Source organism: Schistocerca gregaria, chromosome 1 (assembly GCF_023897955.1).
Source record: "Schistocerca gregaria isolate iqSchGreg1 chromosome 1, iqSchGreg1.2, whole genome shotgun sequence".
Classification (NCBI taxonomy): domain Eukaryota; kingdom Metazoa; phylum Arthropoda; class Insecta; order Orthoptera; family Acrididae; genus Schistocerca; species Schistocerca gregaria.
Window position 1 is genome coordinate 111,592,175 of NC_064920.1, and position 17,325 is coordinate 111,609,499.

Here is a 17,325-nt window from a genome sequence, read left to right on the forward strand (position 1 = left end):
TATTACAAATGGTTCACAAGGCTTAGGAATGGCCGGACGGATGTTAAAGAAGGCCCTCGTTCAGGACGCCCTTCGACGTCTACCAACGACGTTCATGTCGGGAACGGCAACGAAATTGTGCTGCCAATCGAAGACTGGCTGGCCAAAAGATTGCAGAAGAACGTAACATTTCAGTTGGATCATGTCACGGAATCCTGACACAGAATCTTGGAATGCATCGTGTTGCCGCCAAGTTCGTCACACGGCTCATGTATTAAGACCAGAAAGACGTTCGCGTCGCAATCTGTGAATAGTTTTGTGGAGCGCGCAAATGGAAACGAGATGTTCCTTAAGAGAATCATATGGTCCTTAGGACTTTTTTTATTTCCAAAGCTGACGATATCATTGAAAGGGCGAGGATTTGCAACAACGATAAACGAGACAAAAGAAAATTCGCAGACTGCGTTTCTTGCGATCCAGAAAGAGGTGTACGAAGACTGCTACCGGAAGTGGAAACGGCACTGAAAGCGGTCTATCAGTTGTGGAGTAGAGTATTTTGAAGGAGACCATGCACACTAAGTGAAAGGTACGCGTAGAGACATTTTGTGGAGAAAGTTCCGGAATTTTTTGAACAGGCGTCGTATGCCGTTGAATGTTCCTGCAAAATTATACCACTGTACGACGCAGAGTTTAGAAGTTATTACGTCGAGTTCTGGCGCTGTCCGTCTACTCCAAACGGTGCGTTCCTGGAAATCGCTGCCGCGATTGACAAGTTTCTCGTGCACTCCTATTTCCGCAGCCCCTTCGACGACTAAATCTCAGAACACGTTGGTGTGGCACAGCGTCGTCGTCTGTTCAAAAGCAGACACGTGTCCTTCGTTGATATTGTGCTCTGCCACGTGTCGCTTTAACCGAGGCGAAAACTCGTCACGTGTTACCAACAGCGTTGCGAGATGCATCTGGTGGCTGTACTGCATGACACACTCGCAACCGGCGCTAGAGGCCCGTAGCCCTAGTCGGTCTCCGACTAACGCAAGCGCATATACGTTACTTTAACAACTGAGCGGTAAATGGGATTTTATATTGAGCTTCTCCATTATCTTAACAGTCTTGACTGTGGGTGGCCCTGCGTACGGAAGTAATGCGAAGTGCTTGGTTTCTTCTTCCAGATCGTTTTCTTTCTTTTTCTTGCTCGGCTGAAGAGCGCGTCTTAATGGCGTCTCCGAGCAGATGCTGTAACTCGGTAGGCAGACTTCCCTTATCGCCCGAGGCACGTTCTCTGCCACCAGTGTGGTGCACACAGATTTCCGTAGCGCTGGATAGAGGGAGCCGATGGTCTAGCCTAGTACAGAAAAAAAATGTTCAAATGTGTGGAATTTCCTATGGGACCGAACTGCTGAGGTCATCGGTCCCTAGCCTTACACACTGCTTAAACTAACAACACACCCATGCCCAAAGCAGGACTCGAAACTCCGGCGGGAGGAGCCGTGAAACCAGTCACACGGGGCCTAAAACCGCCAGGCCTCAAGTACAGAGGCAGAACGCAGACTCAACGAAGGACAATTGACAAATGCTTGATCTGAACAGACGAAGGTCCTTTGCTGCGCCAGCGGGTTCTGGGATTCGGCCTTGCACACTGTTTCAATCTGTCATGGTGAACAGGCAATCGCTCTTCCCACGAGATACCACTAAACAGAGACGTGAGCGTAAAGTAAAGCGGAAAGAAATACACTGAACTTCTGTATATGAATGACTACATCATTAACACGATACTCACAAAAGCTAGTTATGAAAGGAAGGAAAAGCACTTCCTAAAAATCATATGCAGTCGCGCAACTTTTATTTCGTCAAATCGAAGAAAAGAAGTACAAAACCGTATGAAACCACTTGGAGAAGCAGTTATACTGCCTTCTGAAGAGAGCAGAAAATTTAGTTACGAATAACATGTTTCTACGAAGTCGGCTGTTAAATCAGAGATACATTCCACATTTTTTTATACGTCAAACCATAGATTACATTTATGGTACTACACGGGTGAGATCTTTCATACGTCCGTCTAATTTACGTAAATCTATGGATACAGATAGTGACTGGCCTGCTCGACGCAGCCTGAAGCCTGATTGAAAGAAAAAGTAGTTCAGGAAAGAGAAAAAATCGAGTAAATTGTCGCTTTTTTTCGGATACATAAAAGCTACGCTAACTAGGCTAACGACAGCACCTCTGACACAAAAACTAAAATATAACAGAATAAATATCCTCATTCACTCGCAAGTCGTTAGTGGCGTTAAAGAACTTTTGGAGCGGTGGCCGAACCGCACTGCGAGAGATCTCCCGGCTACTAATGCCATACGCTCTTTATTATTGCACAGAGAGAGAAGAGGAAGAAAAAGAATATCTTTGAATCATCTACTTTCCTCATCTGTATTAACTGCCATTTGTAAATATTATATTCTACATTAATGACCTCGCTCACAATATTGATAGTTACATCAAACGTTTTGCAGATAATGCAGTTATCTATAAGTAATTCGTGTCTTGATAAAAGCTGGAAAAGTATTCAGTCAGACCTTGATAAGAATTGAAACTGGTGCAAAGATTGGCGTCTTGATTTAGAGAAGGAGGGGGGGGGGGGGGGTCGGTGTGGCCGCGCGGTTCTAGGCGCTTCAGTCTGGAACCGCGCGACCACTACGGTCGCAGGTTCAAAAATGGCTCTGAGCACTATGCGACTTAACTTCTGAGGTCATCAGTCGCCTAGAACTTAGAACTAATTAAACCTAACTAACCTAAGGACATCACACACATCCATGCCCGGGCAGGATCCGAACCTGCGACCGTAGCGGTCGCTCGGTTCCAGATCGTAGCGCCTAGAACCGCACGACCACTCCGACCGGCGGTCGCAGGTTCGATTCCTGTCTCGGGCATTGATGTCCTTAGGTTAGTCAGGTTTAAGAAGTTCAACCTCAGTTTTCGCCCTTTAGCACTGAGTATTTGTAATGCCCAAATAGTCGTATGATCGCCGCTTACATAATTTTTTAGCACAGTTTCAAAAACTTAGTGCCAATGGGAGAATACTGATGATTTTTTATACTATTCATCCACATATCACTTTCCGAGAACGGGGGTGAACGGTGGAGGACTAAGTTTACTTTTAATTTAATATTTTGTTTTTGTGTGTCTTGAAATGACAGAGCAACAATTTTTTGATCTTTGTTCAATTTATACGTTTACTACAGGAGATTATAAGAATAAAAACCCGAAAAGCGGTTATTTCAGAAACCGGTTATTTTGAATGGTTTTAACACTCAGGTCAAACTGGCGTGAAAAGAAACGAAGTAACCCAAAACCGGTTGCTTCAGCGATAATCGCCTTGCCTAACTTGTGCTATCTTGTTGACTTGTGTACATCGTCCCTTTTGTAATGTTAATCTCCAGTGGGGTGAATGATGCATGTATACTGTTGTGCGACTCTAATTTTCGCATGATGTGTCACTGCCAGGGCTCGAAGAAAGTTGAACCATACACAGAATGAATTGCTTCAGTGTAGTACAGTACAGAATGTAACTGGAAGAACATGCAATGAGTCGAATAGAAATGACAGTTATTCAAAGACAATAATTACACAGTAGCCACCGCATGGTCCCCTTGACATTATAAAAGGCGGGACATGATTTTTAATAGGGTGTGTGATCGTCGCGAATGGCAACGCTACTTCCACGCTGCCCACAATGATGAAAATGACCACGGCAGGATATATAACAGACATAGCTACATATTTTTAAATCATTTCTATTCGGTTTTAGAGTTTTCAGCCGGCCGCTGTAGCCAAGCGGTTCCAAGCGCTTCAGTCTGGAGCCGCGCGGCCGCTACGGTCGCAGGTTCGAATCCTGCCTCGGGCATGGATGTGTGTTGATGTCCTTAGGTTAGATTAAAGTAGTTGTAGGGGACTGATGACCTCAAATGTTGAGTCCCATAGTGCTCAGCGCCATTTGCTAGATTCTGCAGCCCGAGTTGTCAAAATACATTTTCCTTTCGTCTTTTCACTCTTGCCACTTATGGGAGTGGGTGGGCAATTAGAGAGCCTAAGGACTGACAAAGAACACTTTGAGTGCGAGGTCGCAAGTTCAGCCCTTAGTAAGACTGACGAGTTCGCATCATCACGATCAAAGGTGAACTCCTTTGGCGTTGCAAACCGTGCAGGCTGTTCAGCTACGTATCCACTCTTACAGAATGCATACAGAATCATATTGGTGCAACTGATGAAATGTTATGGTATGCAACCGAACGCGAAACAGACTGTCGTGGAGCTGATCGAGAAAGTGGCTATCCTTTACGGCATAGCTACAAATAGTACGATAACATGTATTATAGGCACACAAAAAAAAAGCATCCAGAGGCTGAAGTGGTCCAGGTGCTCCAAGTGGTACGAACTGGAATGACATACTTTTCAGGAGGGATAGTTTTTCCTAAAGGGGTACGATTTTTATACACTCCTGGAAATTGAAATAAGAACACCGTGAATTCATTGTCCCAGGAAGGGGAAACTTTATTGACACATTCCTGGGGTCAGATACATCACATGATCACACTGACAGAACCACAGGCACATAGACACAGCAACAGAACATGCACAATGTCGGCACTAGTACAGTGTATATCCACCTTTCGCAGCAATGCAGGCTGCTATTCTCCCATGGAGACGATCGTAGAGCTGCTGGACGTAGTCCTGTGGAACGGCTTGCCATGCCATTTCCACCTGGCGCCTCAGTTGGACCAGCGTTCGTGCTGGACGTGCAGACCGCGTGAGACGATTCTTCATCCAGTCCCAAACATGCTCAATGGGGGACAGATCCGGAGATCTTGCTGGCCAGGGTAGTTGACTTACACCTTCTAGAGCACGTTGGGTGGCACGAGATACATGCGGACGTGCATTATCCTGTTGGAACAGCAAGTTTCCTTGCCGGTCTAGGAATGGTAGAACGATGGGTTCGATGACGGTTTGGATGTACCGTGCACTATTCAGTGTCCCCTCGACGATCACCAGAGGTGTACGGCCAGTGTAGGAGATCGCTCCCCACACCATGATGCCGGGTGTTGGCCCTGTGTGCCTCGGTCGTATGCAGTCCTGATTGTGGCGCTCACCTGCACGGCGCCAAACACGCATACGACCATCATTGGCACCAAGGCAGAAGCGACTCTCATCGCTGAAGACGACACGTCTCCATTCGTCCCTCCATTCACGCCTGTCGCGACACCACTGGAGGCGGGCTGCACGATGTTGGGGCGTGAGCGGAAGACGGCCTAACGGTGTGCGGGACCGTAGCCCACCTTCATGGAGACGGTTGCGAATGGTCCTCGCCGATACCCCAGGAGCAACAGTGTCCCTAATTTGCTGGGAAGTGGCGGTGCGGTCCCCTACGGCACTGCGTAGGATCCTACGGTCTTGGCGTGCATCCGTGCCTCGCTGCGGTCCGGTACCAGGTCGACGGGCACGTGCACCTTCCGCCGACCACCGGCGAAAACATCGATGTACTGTGGAGACCTCACGCCCCACGTGTTGAGCAATTCGGCGGTACGTCCACCCGGCCTCCCGCATGCCCACTATACGCCCTCGCACAAAGTCCGTCAGCTGCACATACGCTTCACGTCCACGCTGTCGCGGCATGCTACCAGTGTTAAAGACTGCGATGGAACTCCGTATGCCATGGCAAACTGGCTGACACTGACGGCGGAGGTGCACAAATGCTGCGCAGCTAGCGCCATTCGACGGCCAACACCGAGGTTCCTGGTGTGTCCGCTGTGCCGTGCGTGTGATCATTGCTTGTACAGCCCTCTCGCAGTGTCCGGAGCAAGTATGGTGGGTCTGACACACCGGTGTCAATGTGTTCTTTCCATTTCCAGGAGTGTACAAAGATCATGAATCAAGCAAAATCAAGTTAATTCGACCAGTTATTGGCCAAAAGCAGTGTTCAAACCATAGTTCTAATTCACCTACGCCCATTTTCCCACTCTTGCTTCCAGTGACGTAAACACTCCCTGCTGTCCTTGCAGGATCACGCACACGGTCAAAGATTCGTAGGGGGGCAGAGCACCTCCAACTTCTCGCAGCACAATAGATAACTTTCTAGGCAATTTACCATTCAGATTAGCAGTCGGCTTAATTGTAATGCGTAATGCTTAAAGACATTGATGTTAGTTGACGTTGATACAACTCTATCGATGCTTCTGATTTCCAGAGTTCATTTCATATGCATTTCCTCTTCAAATACCGATAGATCCGTTGGAAAATAAGTTCCTTACTGAACGACGGTATAACTTTGTTTATCTCATCTACAAAATTTCGAGTCGATTCCGCACTTTGCTGTGCCTCGTCAGTGATGCTTTGTTTGAAATTTCGTCATCTTACATCTTTCATTTTTGCAACACTGTTTGATATTATGCAGCCATCCACTTCTTCCCTTGATATCATTGTAATCTATGTTGTGCATAACGTAGGTCGCTATCATGCACATCCTGTAAATGCTATCGACCACCCTTGAAACGCGCAAACACCAGTTTTTTTTTTAACAAATGCGCCTTGTCTTCCCCTGAATATCCGTAGTTTTTCTTATGCACTACACGCTCATATTGCTGCGGACTTATTGGAAATCTATAACTTTTTTTTACTAAGCTGCAAGCGATCTTCTATGCACGTAATTATGTTTAGTACTTGCTTCTTGTTCAACGATTGTTCTTTACTACGTTTCACCTGAGACGGAATTTGTAGTTCCCTCTTCGAGAAGGCTGATGAACCACATGCCTCTTCACATTTTTCAGAATGAATTTCACCTTTTCAGCACATATCGTCGTCATTGTACTCCTAAATTGCCCTCACAGTGGAGCATATGCGGCGCCATAAACTCCACTGATTCATCTGCCTCCTCTTTCTCGCTCTACAAAATTCCTTGGGTTCCTTTCTGACGAAATTTCAACTTCGGCAACTGTTGTTCTAGATATAAATCGTTGCACATTGCTCTACTTTGCATCAACACCACTAGCACTACAGCGCTGCTGTGAGTCACTCATCTACTTAGCAATTCAACTGCGTTCCTTAGCCCCGTTCTGTGCTCACTATCGAACACCTCTAGTCCCGCCCTCTGTTGCCAGAGAGTCCTTGTGTAGGGTAGTACAGTGCTAGATGTGACTGATGCATGTATGTATCCTTACTAACGGAGGGCAACTAGAATATTTCATTTATGAAAGTGTTTCGCACTGTGCTGATATGTTGCCGCTCTCTTCCCCCCCCCCCCCCCCCCCTTGCCTGATTCCCATGAATAACGTGTTGAAGAGCTGTACAAACTGAACTCTGACATGTAAAAAAAGTATTTCCAGACACGTGTCCATCTCAGGCCCACTATGAGCAAGCAAGACTCGGTAATTTGGCAATTTTGCCAGTCGAAAATATTGTAGCTACAGGTATCGTTTCTGATGACGCAATTTCAAAATCTGTATCAGAATAACTTAGGAGGAAGAGACTGTATGCTACTTTTTAGTCATTTATCACTAATAAGCTCTTGGTAATAACAATCAATTAAACAAAATTATTTATAAAAATGAGTTTTGATAATTTCTTTCCACTGAAGAAAATTGTTACAGTTACACCCTGGCCGGCTGACGATAAACAGATCAGACAAGAAGAGAATAGAAGCTGCTAAAGAAGTTTGCTGAAGATTAAATGGGTAGACTATGTAAGTAATGAGGAATAGAACTGGGGTGAAAAGAAATTTGTGACAAAACTTGACTAAAAGAAGGATCAGTTGATAGAACTCGTTTTGGCGCATCGCGGTATCTCCAATTTAGTACTGGAAGTAAGTGTGGGGGGATAAAAAGTGTAGGTGACCAAGAGATGATATACTAAGCAGGTTCAGAATGATGTAGGTTTCTATAGTTATTCGGAGATGAAGAGGCTTGTACAGGATAGAGTAGCATGGAGAGCTGCGTCAAACCAGCCTGCGGACTGAAAACTGCCAGAGCGATAACAGAAGTTTTCCTTGCCCATGGAACAGCGTCATTGAAATGCCGAGGAAAATGAATTGGCAAATGCTTAAACGTAGATGCAAACTATTCGATGAAAGTCTACATGGAAAGATTTAAGAACCAAATTTAAGAGGAGAACCAAAATTTAAGTCATGAATCGAGGAATATAATACAACCTCCCACGTGCCCTAATAACTGGTACAGTGTGATGTGTTGTCTGTCGTGCACTACACAGTGATTGGCATATTATGGATGTAGATCTCTAGTAAGCACTATTCTAAAGATGCAAATACGTGTTTTGAAGTCTGAATTAAGATATTCTGAGAAGTATTAATGAAAATAGCCAGGATTTCTGATTAGATGTTTATGTGCCTGCAGGGAAAACAGATTGTACAGTGTACATGTAAGGGTCCGAAATCTTGTATTCAATCCATAACTGCTCTCGTCAGTTCTATAATTCCCGAACCTTACTTTTTCTGTCGCTAAACGTAGGAACAAAGGAAGGCTATCCATGAAAGTTTCTTTGTTCTCAGCCTCTTTCATGATCCAAAGATTAAACAATTACTGGCTACATTGCTTGTCCTGCGTGTTTGGACCTTGCATGACACCCAGTATTGCTCTACATTTCAGTGTATGTGTGGAGATAACGATCGTTTTGGTTTCGTCTGCAACAGCTCTGCATCAAATAGGCAGTATTTTAGCTCGTTTAGCTTCGTTGTATAGACAGAAAGGCCGAAGTTGTTTCTTACTTAATTTCACAAAATGTGAAGGATTTCTCACAGGCAAGAAATTATCAATTCGTAGCCGTTCTGGTAGTCTTCACGATGGAAAAAGCTACAGTGTTGCGCAACAAGAAAAAAGATTAGGTAGCACTAGTAATCGCTAAGGTAGTAATTATAACGTCGAGAAAAACTACGAGAAAATAGCTAGAATTTTTTTTTCGTGCGGTAAAAGTGTCTTCTCTGAATTATCACGTTTTTTACCAACCGTGCATAGCCTATGAAGTGAAACGAAAATTACTTTAATTAAAATTACTTGAATTTTTTGTTAAAGATTCATTAATCCACTACGTATCCAGTAGAATAAACAGTTTTCATAATACACCGAAATATACGATAAGGCTTTATCTGGCAGAAAGATATATTGCTGTCACCGTGTCAAAAAATGAAAAAGATAACAATGCATACCACAAGCAAGAAGATGTAAAACACACTACAGGAAGTGCAAAGCATTGTACAATATGAGCGATATGTGCCAGGCGTCAATGTGAAAGCGAATAAGTACGGCCGCTTTATCTTCCGTAACAAAAAAATAGTATGCCGGTTTGTCTTACAAAATAAATGGAAATTAATGTATCAGTAAGATTTATGTGGCATTAAAAGATTCTCTATCAATATTATCATTTTACTTTTCAAAAGGCAAAAGTATGCATAAACCAAATAAATACCACGCGGAGTGACTTATTAATACTCTCGAGTTTTCCTTCGGGTCATATTGACTATTCCAGTGTCTGCGCCGGCCGATGTGGCCGAGCGGTTCTAGGTGCTTCAGTCTGGAACCGCGTGACCGCAACGGTCGCAGGTTCGAATCCTGCCTCGGGCATGGATATGTGTGATGTCCTTAGGTTAGTTAGGTTTAATTAGTTCTAAGTTCTAGGGGACTGGTGACCACAGAGGTCAAGTCCCATAGTGCTCAGAGCCATTTGAACCAGTGTGTGCTTGTCACGTATGACGAGATCACCTCGCTCGTAAGCTTCGACCATAGATGATAACAGACCATGCATGACGTCGTTATACTGAAACCTACGTCTCGGTCAGCTGTGTGGCGGCATTCATTTGCAGGTACCTTGTGGAATACTATTCAGTTGATGTCAACTGCAGTATTTTCAGTAAAGGTTTCCTCATAATGGTGAAATCTTGTGCAGCATTTGGTTGCTCTGAAAGATATCAGAAAGGACATAATACTTCGTCCTTTAGGCGACGTTATTTTCAAAAAACAAATAATTTGCGAACACAGTGATAAGAATGATACAATATCTATATCGTAAAAATATTTTGGTCCACGCATATAAAGCTCGATAAGTGAGGAAGAGTTTGAAACGACAGGTTGTTAATATGCAACCCCCCCCCCCCCCACAAGGATTTTCTATATAATCAATGTTTTCTAATGCGTTATGCCTCTTATCTTGATATTGTTCCGGTATCTGTACCGCATTAAGTATAATTCATTATACATAAACGGTAATTTTGTGCAAAAGCAGGACACGATGGATAGAAACGGATGTCGTTTCCTACAAAAGGATAACAATATTTCACGTTACTTTTGAGGAATCGTTTGAAAACTGAATGATACGTGTCAAAGATATATTTTTTCTTGTACTCCAATGAAATGACAGAGCAACAAACAGAGGAATTCACAGAAGAACGGTAATTCCGTCGGTTGTAAAAAAAAAGAAGTGTCGAAACAATGTGGAACAGTTCGGAAAACTTATGTTTTCACCTGGCCAAATATAAATATCATAGACGTCACATTAATATTTGAGGTTTCGAAGAAATTAGGTTAAGTGTACTACTGCATGTGTAATATTAGGAACGACCAATAAGTGTCCATTCAAAGGCCATACAGTCCAGAATCGGTACGCCTGTCAAGCAAAATCGCCGTGAGCAGTGAGGCAGTCATTCCACCGACGCATCACGTCGAAGATGTCCGTTTGGTAAAACACCGTGTCCTGCTACACATACTCGGTCGACAGGAACCGCTGACCATTCAATGCTTTTTTTTTTAAGGGACCGAAGGTGCGGTAATCGCATTCGGGGAGATAAGACTATATGGCGTGTGCTTGAGTGTCTCCCAAAATGGTGGCGTAACCTCCAACTCTAGACAACTCTTGTGTCGAATCGCGACCGGCACGGATCTTGGCGCACCATTCCACAACGCTGGTTTTAGACACACGCGCTGCCCCATACACGTTCTTCATTCCCCGATGGACGTCTAAGTGTCTGTCCTTAGGCAGCCAAGAAAAGAATAACAGTACACTGATACTGTTCCGACGCATTTGGTAATAACGTCGCCACATTTCACGTTTCACGTTTCACGTTTCCGCACGTACTTTGGAAAGACACGAATGCCATACCAGTCCTTTGCCTACATGTCGCTAATATATACCCGCGCTACGTTCTATATATGCTGCAGCAACGCCCCCAACCGGAAACTTCTTGCTCGCCGTTCAGTTGTTAAAACCATTGCTTGATTTCAGCTAGAAATTGGAAAAATTGTAAGTGTCGAATCCACATAGCATAGTGCGTAATGACAAACTCGGCAGTGTGTTCTCCGTAGCATGACTTTATATTAGATGTTGGTTCCAAAGCTGATTATAGCAGAAATAGAGGCGTGCGCAATTTATATTTACGCGATAAGGACTTAAATTGTCAAATAATTTATTAATTAACACAATCACATGTCTTCGATGAGCTACAGAAGATCCCACTGTTGATATTTTATCAATTAACCTATTCAATGTCAAAATTGCCTAGCACGTAGAACGCTGAAATAGTGTCAGTATGTCTTCTTTGGGAATGGTATTCGGCAAAACTGCCCAATGTGTTATGTATTTTCAAGTCCACCACGAATTAGAGGGTGGTAATATTCATGATATACTAATGAATCAGGGGCACAGAATTATACATGGTAATTTCACTAGTTAATTTGAAAAAAAAAATCTACAGGAAATTATCAATGTTAACTTCTGTTAGTATAAATATGGCCTCAGGAGGAAGACATATCCCAAAGGAAAGGGACCACGCACGTAAGTCTACAACCGACCGGAGTGGCCGAGCGGTACTAGGTGCTTCAGTCTGGAACCGCGCGACCGCTACGGTCGCAGGTTCGAACCCTGCCTCGGACATGGATGTGTGTGATGTCCTTAGGTTAGTTAGGGTGAAGTAGTTCTAAGTTCTAGGGGACTGATGACCTCCGATGTTAAGTCCCATAGTCCTCAGAGCCATTTGAACCATTATTTTGTACGTCTACATTTTCAGGAACTTCGGTTTCAGAATAAGTTTCACGACTTTAGTAAAATGCACCTTCAATCATCTACGCTACCTGTTGAATCTGTACTAGATGTTTCAAACAGAGGTCGAGTTGACATACTGTTATTCAGTCTACTATAGATTATTGCAGTAGTCTTTGAAACTGTAGAGATAGTAGCTACATCATCTGCATCATAGTCTTCCCTAAATTCTGAATCTTCTGCATGTTCTTCTGTAATTACTTCCCGTCAGTTCATTATACGTTCAGACAACTTCATCTGTCATGGACTTAATGCCAACTTCAAGACGTCTTTCTTATAGATAGTGAAGAAACATTCACTAATGTCAGAGTAATCCCTCTTACTATACAGCCAGCGAAAAATGCGTACATGATATGCCTGTTACATTTTAGTGGGTACATAAACTGCTTTCGTCATATACATAATTTCCGTAATCATCCTAAAGTGCCCCGTCAATGAAAATATATTATTTCAGCAGCTAACATTTTCGAGATAGTTTATGAAACAATATTATCTACAATGTTCAATTTTCATTAGAAGCAGAAACTCCCAGCATATTATCAGTAACGTTGGATATAAGTAGAATCTGAACCCACGACTATATTTGTTTCTATGTACGACAAGGAAGACAACTAGCTGTAAATATCCTTACTCATGACTCCTGTATTGGTTTTACACTTCGCTAGTGAAGCTGGCAATGCTGCGCAACTGTGAAACGTGTGGGAAATGGATATAGGCCTACGTGCTAAGACAAAACAGAACGGCGAAACAACCTGTTCAATGATTTAAGTGCACGCTATCGAAGTTAAAAGTAACTACGAGAAAGAAAACGTAACCATACATTTTCACAGAACAGGATTTTCTTTCTCCCATTCATTTTTTACAGGAAAACAGTACATTGTTTAAGAAATATGTAGCCCCTATTCATCTGTATGTTTACTAGAGTATCGAGTAAAAATGTGGAGTAAATCGATCAAGAACTTCACGAGATTTTTGCTAGCATTATTGCCCTAGTATGTCTCTCCGAATGGTTATTAGAGCATCGTGTAAAAAATTTATGTAAATTGGCCATTAATTTATCGAGAATTTTGGTAATAGCGTTACCCATTTATAAGCGTAATGTACGTATATTTATACATCGTATATATTGAGGAAACTGTGGCCTATGTCTGTCCGAACGTTTATCAGACTATTGTGTAAATATCTGAAGTAAATCGGTCAAGAACTTTTCGTTACTTTTGCTAACTACCGAATCTTTATTAGTGCATCGTTCGTAACATTGAAATACGTCGGTCAAGAACTATTCATGATTTTTGCTAACAACGTTTACTCTGACATGAAATTATGTATCTATATACTACATGCTATTATATTGGGGAAGGAAATATGTAGCCTATGTCCATCTAAAAGTTTATTTCAGGATTATGTAAAATTTGAAGTAACTCGGTCAAGAATTTTTGGTAACTACGTTTCCTCTTTGTGTACTATGTATGTGTTATACACCATATATAATGAAAAAATATGTGATCAATGTTCGTCCAAACGTTTATTAGAGCACCGTGAAAAACTTGAAGTAAATCGGTAACGAACTTCCCGAGATTTTTGGTAACAATGTTAAACAACGACTTGTCTTTATAAAGTAATGTATGTGATACATGATGTAGAAAATGCTCCTATGAATTATGCGTACTGTTGTTTCTATACGAAAATATCAGAAGAGTGAATCATTAGGAGACGAACGCTAGCTGTACACCAGGTCCGAAGACGGGTGCCTCGAAGACCATCGGTAAACATTTACACAATTACTCAGTTGTTGGATGATGTATCGAGCCAACCGACTTCTTAGTACGAATACCAATTGTGTGTGTGTCAAACTATTGAGAATGCAGTAATACCAGTAAATACGATTGTCTCTCGTAAATAAAGGCAGTCTTCAAAACCAGTGTGTGTGTATCATAATGTAAACGCATACAGTTAAAGTAGACGATACTAGATGCAAAAAAGTCTAAATATAGGGTCGAAAATGCATGTCTTAAGAGGTACGAGCCATTTTTTATCTTCGATACTGTGAAGCAAATCTCTTCTACTGCAAGCTGTTTGCCTTCCATATTTTTGGGCAGTAATAATATAGACCAAAACAAGAAAAAACATTGAGAAAACATGTGCTCTAAAATGCATACCTTAAATGTTATGAGCGCTTGTTCATCTTCGGTACTTTGGAACACATGTCTTCTAATGAAGAAGTGCTCAAAACTTTTCAGGTATGCATTTTAGAGCACATGTTTACTGGGCAGTTTTTTTCTTGTTTTGGTCCATATTATCACTTCCCAAAATATGGAAAGCAAAGTGCTTGCAGTAGAAGAGATTTGCTTCACAGTATGGAAGATAAAAGATTGCTCGTACCTCTTAATACATGCATTTTCGACCCTATATTTAGACTTTTTTTGCATCTAGTATCGTCTACTTTAACTGTATGCGTTTACGCCATTATTTAGGATACACCCTATTTATGACACACTATATCCGTAAGAGCGTGCAAAGATTTAAGGGTATATAAAGGATGCTCCACTGAACAATTCGAGGTAGGGAACCTGGGGTCAGAGAAGCCAGCTTAAGAAGATAATAGTAGGAATAAAATCACATTACAGTCTACTTCTTTATTTACATCGGTTACAGTTAACTGCAAATATCATCACTGAAACCATGAACGTACCATTTGTACTGTATCTCACAAAAAGCGTTGAAACTGATGGCTGTCAATCCACATGCAACCAAGACAACAGCGAAAAAGTTTCTGACACACCCTGACAAATATCCTTGGTGTGTTTCGAATCTCATCACAGGCAGCTACGATTCTGGCAACTAATTCCATGTCCGTATCCACTGGGGTCTCATACACAAGTGACTAAATATCCCCATACGAAACAATGAACGAGATACAGGTCAGGTGTTCCTCCTTCCAATCCAGCAACCAGGAAATACAGCATTAATATGGTTCTGGACATCCACACTGAAGTGAGGCGGTGCGCCGTCATGTATCCAGATCCTCCCACGAACAGCCAAGGGTACAATCTCCAGCAACTCAGCCAGAACTCTTTGCATGAACCTCAAGTATAGCTAGCCATTTAGACGGCCAGACAGAAGATATGGCCCAATGACATTGTCGTCTACAACGCCGGCCCATATAGTCACAGCAAAATAAACAGCACACTACGTGTAAAATTGTACGCATGTTAGTGTAAATCAGCTCGGAAACAGTAATGGTAGACAAAGCGATAGACAAGTTTACTTCCACATTTCCTTAATCTGGCTTCACCGTCCCCAGGTTCCCTGCCTCAAATTAGTCAATGGAGCATTCTCTATGTCCTGTAACATTTTTGCACGCTCTTACGAAAAATGTAATTCCAATGCCAAAGAAAGCAGGTGTTCACAGATGTGAAAATTAGCGAACTATCAGTTTAATAAGTCACAGCTGCAAAATACTAACGCGAATTCTTTACAGACGATTCCGTAGAAATGTCGGAACACGTGAGGCAATACTGACCTTACGACTTATCTTAGAAAATAGATTAAGGAAAGGCAGACCTATATTTCTAGCAGTTGTAGACTCAGAGAAAGCTTTTGTCAATGTTGACTGGAATACTCTCTTTCAAATTCTGAAGGTGGCAGGGGTAAAATATAGGGAGCGAAAGGCTATTCACAATTTGTACAGAAAGCACATGGCAGTCATACCAGTCGAGGGGTATGAAAGGGAAGCAGTGGTTGGGAACGCAGTGAGACAGGGTTGTAGCCTATCCCCGATGTTATTCAATCTGTGTATTGAGCAAGCAATAAAGGAAACAAAAGAAAAGTTCGGAAGAGGTATTAAAATCCATGGAGAAGAAATAAAAACTTCGAGGTTCGCCGATGACATTGTAATTCTGATAGAGACAGCAAAGGACTTGGAAGAGCAGTTGAACGGAATGGACAGTGTCTTGAAAAGAGGGTATAAGATGAACATCAACAAAAGCAAAACGAGGATAATGGAATTTAGTCTAAGGCGGGCAATGCTGAGGGAATTTGGTTAGGAAATGAGACACTTAAAGTAGTAAAGGAGTTTTGCTATTTGGGGAGCATAATAACTGATGATGGTCGAAGTAGAGAGGATATAAAATGTAGACTGGCAATGGCAAGGAAAGCGTTTCTGAAGAAGAGAAATTTGTTAACATCGAGCAAAGATTTAAGTGTCATGGAGTCGTTTCTGAAAGTATTTGTATGGATTGTAGCCATGTATGGGAGTGAAACGTGGACGATGAATAGTTAGGCAATAAGAGAATAGAAGCTTTCGAAATGTGGTGCTACGGAAGAATGTTGGAAGTTTAGATGAGTAGATCACATAACTAATGAGGAGGTATTGAATAGAATTTGGGGAAAAAAAGGAGCTTGTGGCACAACTTGATTAGAAGAAGGGATCAGTTGGTAGGACATGTTCTGAGACATCGAGGATCACCAATTTAGTATTGGAGGGCAGCGTGGAGGGTAAAAATCGTAGAGAGACACCAAGAGATTAATACACTAAGCAGATTTAGAAGGATGTAGGCTGCAATAGGTACTGGGAGACGAAGAAGCTTGCACAGGATAGAGTAGCATGGAGAGCTGCATCAAACCAGTCTCGGGACTGAAGACAACAACAACAACAACAACAACAACAACGAAAAACGCCAGTGACACATTAAGGGTTAAAGATGTCATTATGTGCTCAGTGAATTCTACGAATAGCTGACTCATTTGCAGAAGGCGCAGGGTGGTTTGGAGCAGCCACCTGTAGACCGAGCGGCCGGCAGGCGGCAACAGGTGAGTGGCGGCTTACCTGCGGCGGCGTCTGTCGGTCAGGAGTCTGCAGACGCGGATGGCCGGCGCAGGACTGTGGCGAGGTGGGTGTGAAGGCGGCGCAGAGCGGTGCGGCCGCGGCCTTGCGCGGAAACCCCCGGTGCTGTGTGCGGCTCGCCTCGGCTAGCCCCCACCTGCTGCGCGGTGCGCTCCCCGCCGCTTCCTGCAATCGTACCTGCCGCCCACACGGTCCGCTGCTTTCAACCATCCTACTCGTCACGTTATATCAGTCGAAGGACACGAAAGGGAAGCGCCAGTTTAATGAGCACGGCTCCCTATTTGCAGCATCGAACCCAGTAAACGATCGAGGTCCTTTGGTTTGGAGCCGACTGGAAGGAGTAAGCCAGAGGCTCAGACGATTCTGCGTCAATGTCAGATTCGAATTTCACGACCTTTACTATCGGGTGGAGAATTATG

General features: G+C 43.0%; 1 protein-coding gene across 1 annotated transcript in view; it reads right to left on the reverse strand.

The window, feature by feature from the left end:
- LOC126334687 (putative ammonium transporter 1) overlaps positions 1-17,044 on the reverse strand; it is a 330,161-nt gene extending 313,117 nt beyond the window's left edge. The window contains exon 1 of the mRNA XM_049997174.1: positions 16,889-17,044. The gene's annotated coding sequence lies outside the window, so the exon portion shown is untranslated. The remainder of the gene's footprint in view (positions 1-16,888) is intronic.
- Positions 17,045-17,325: the final 281 nt, after the last annotated feature.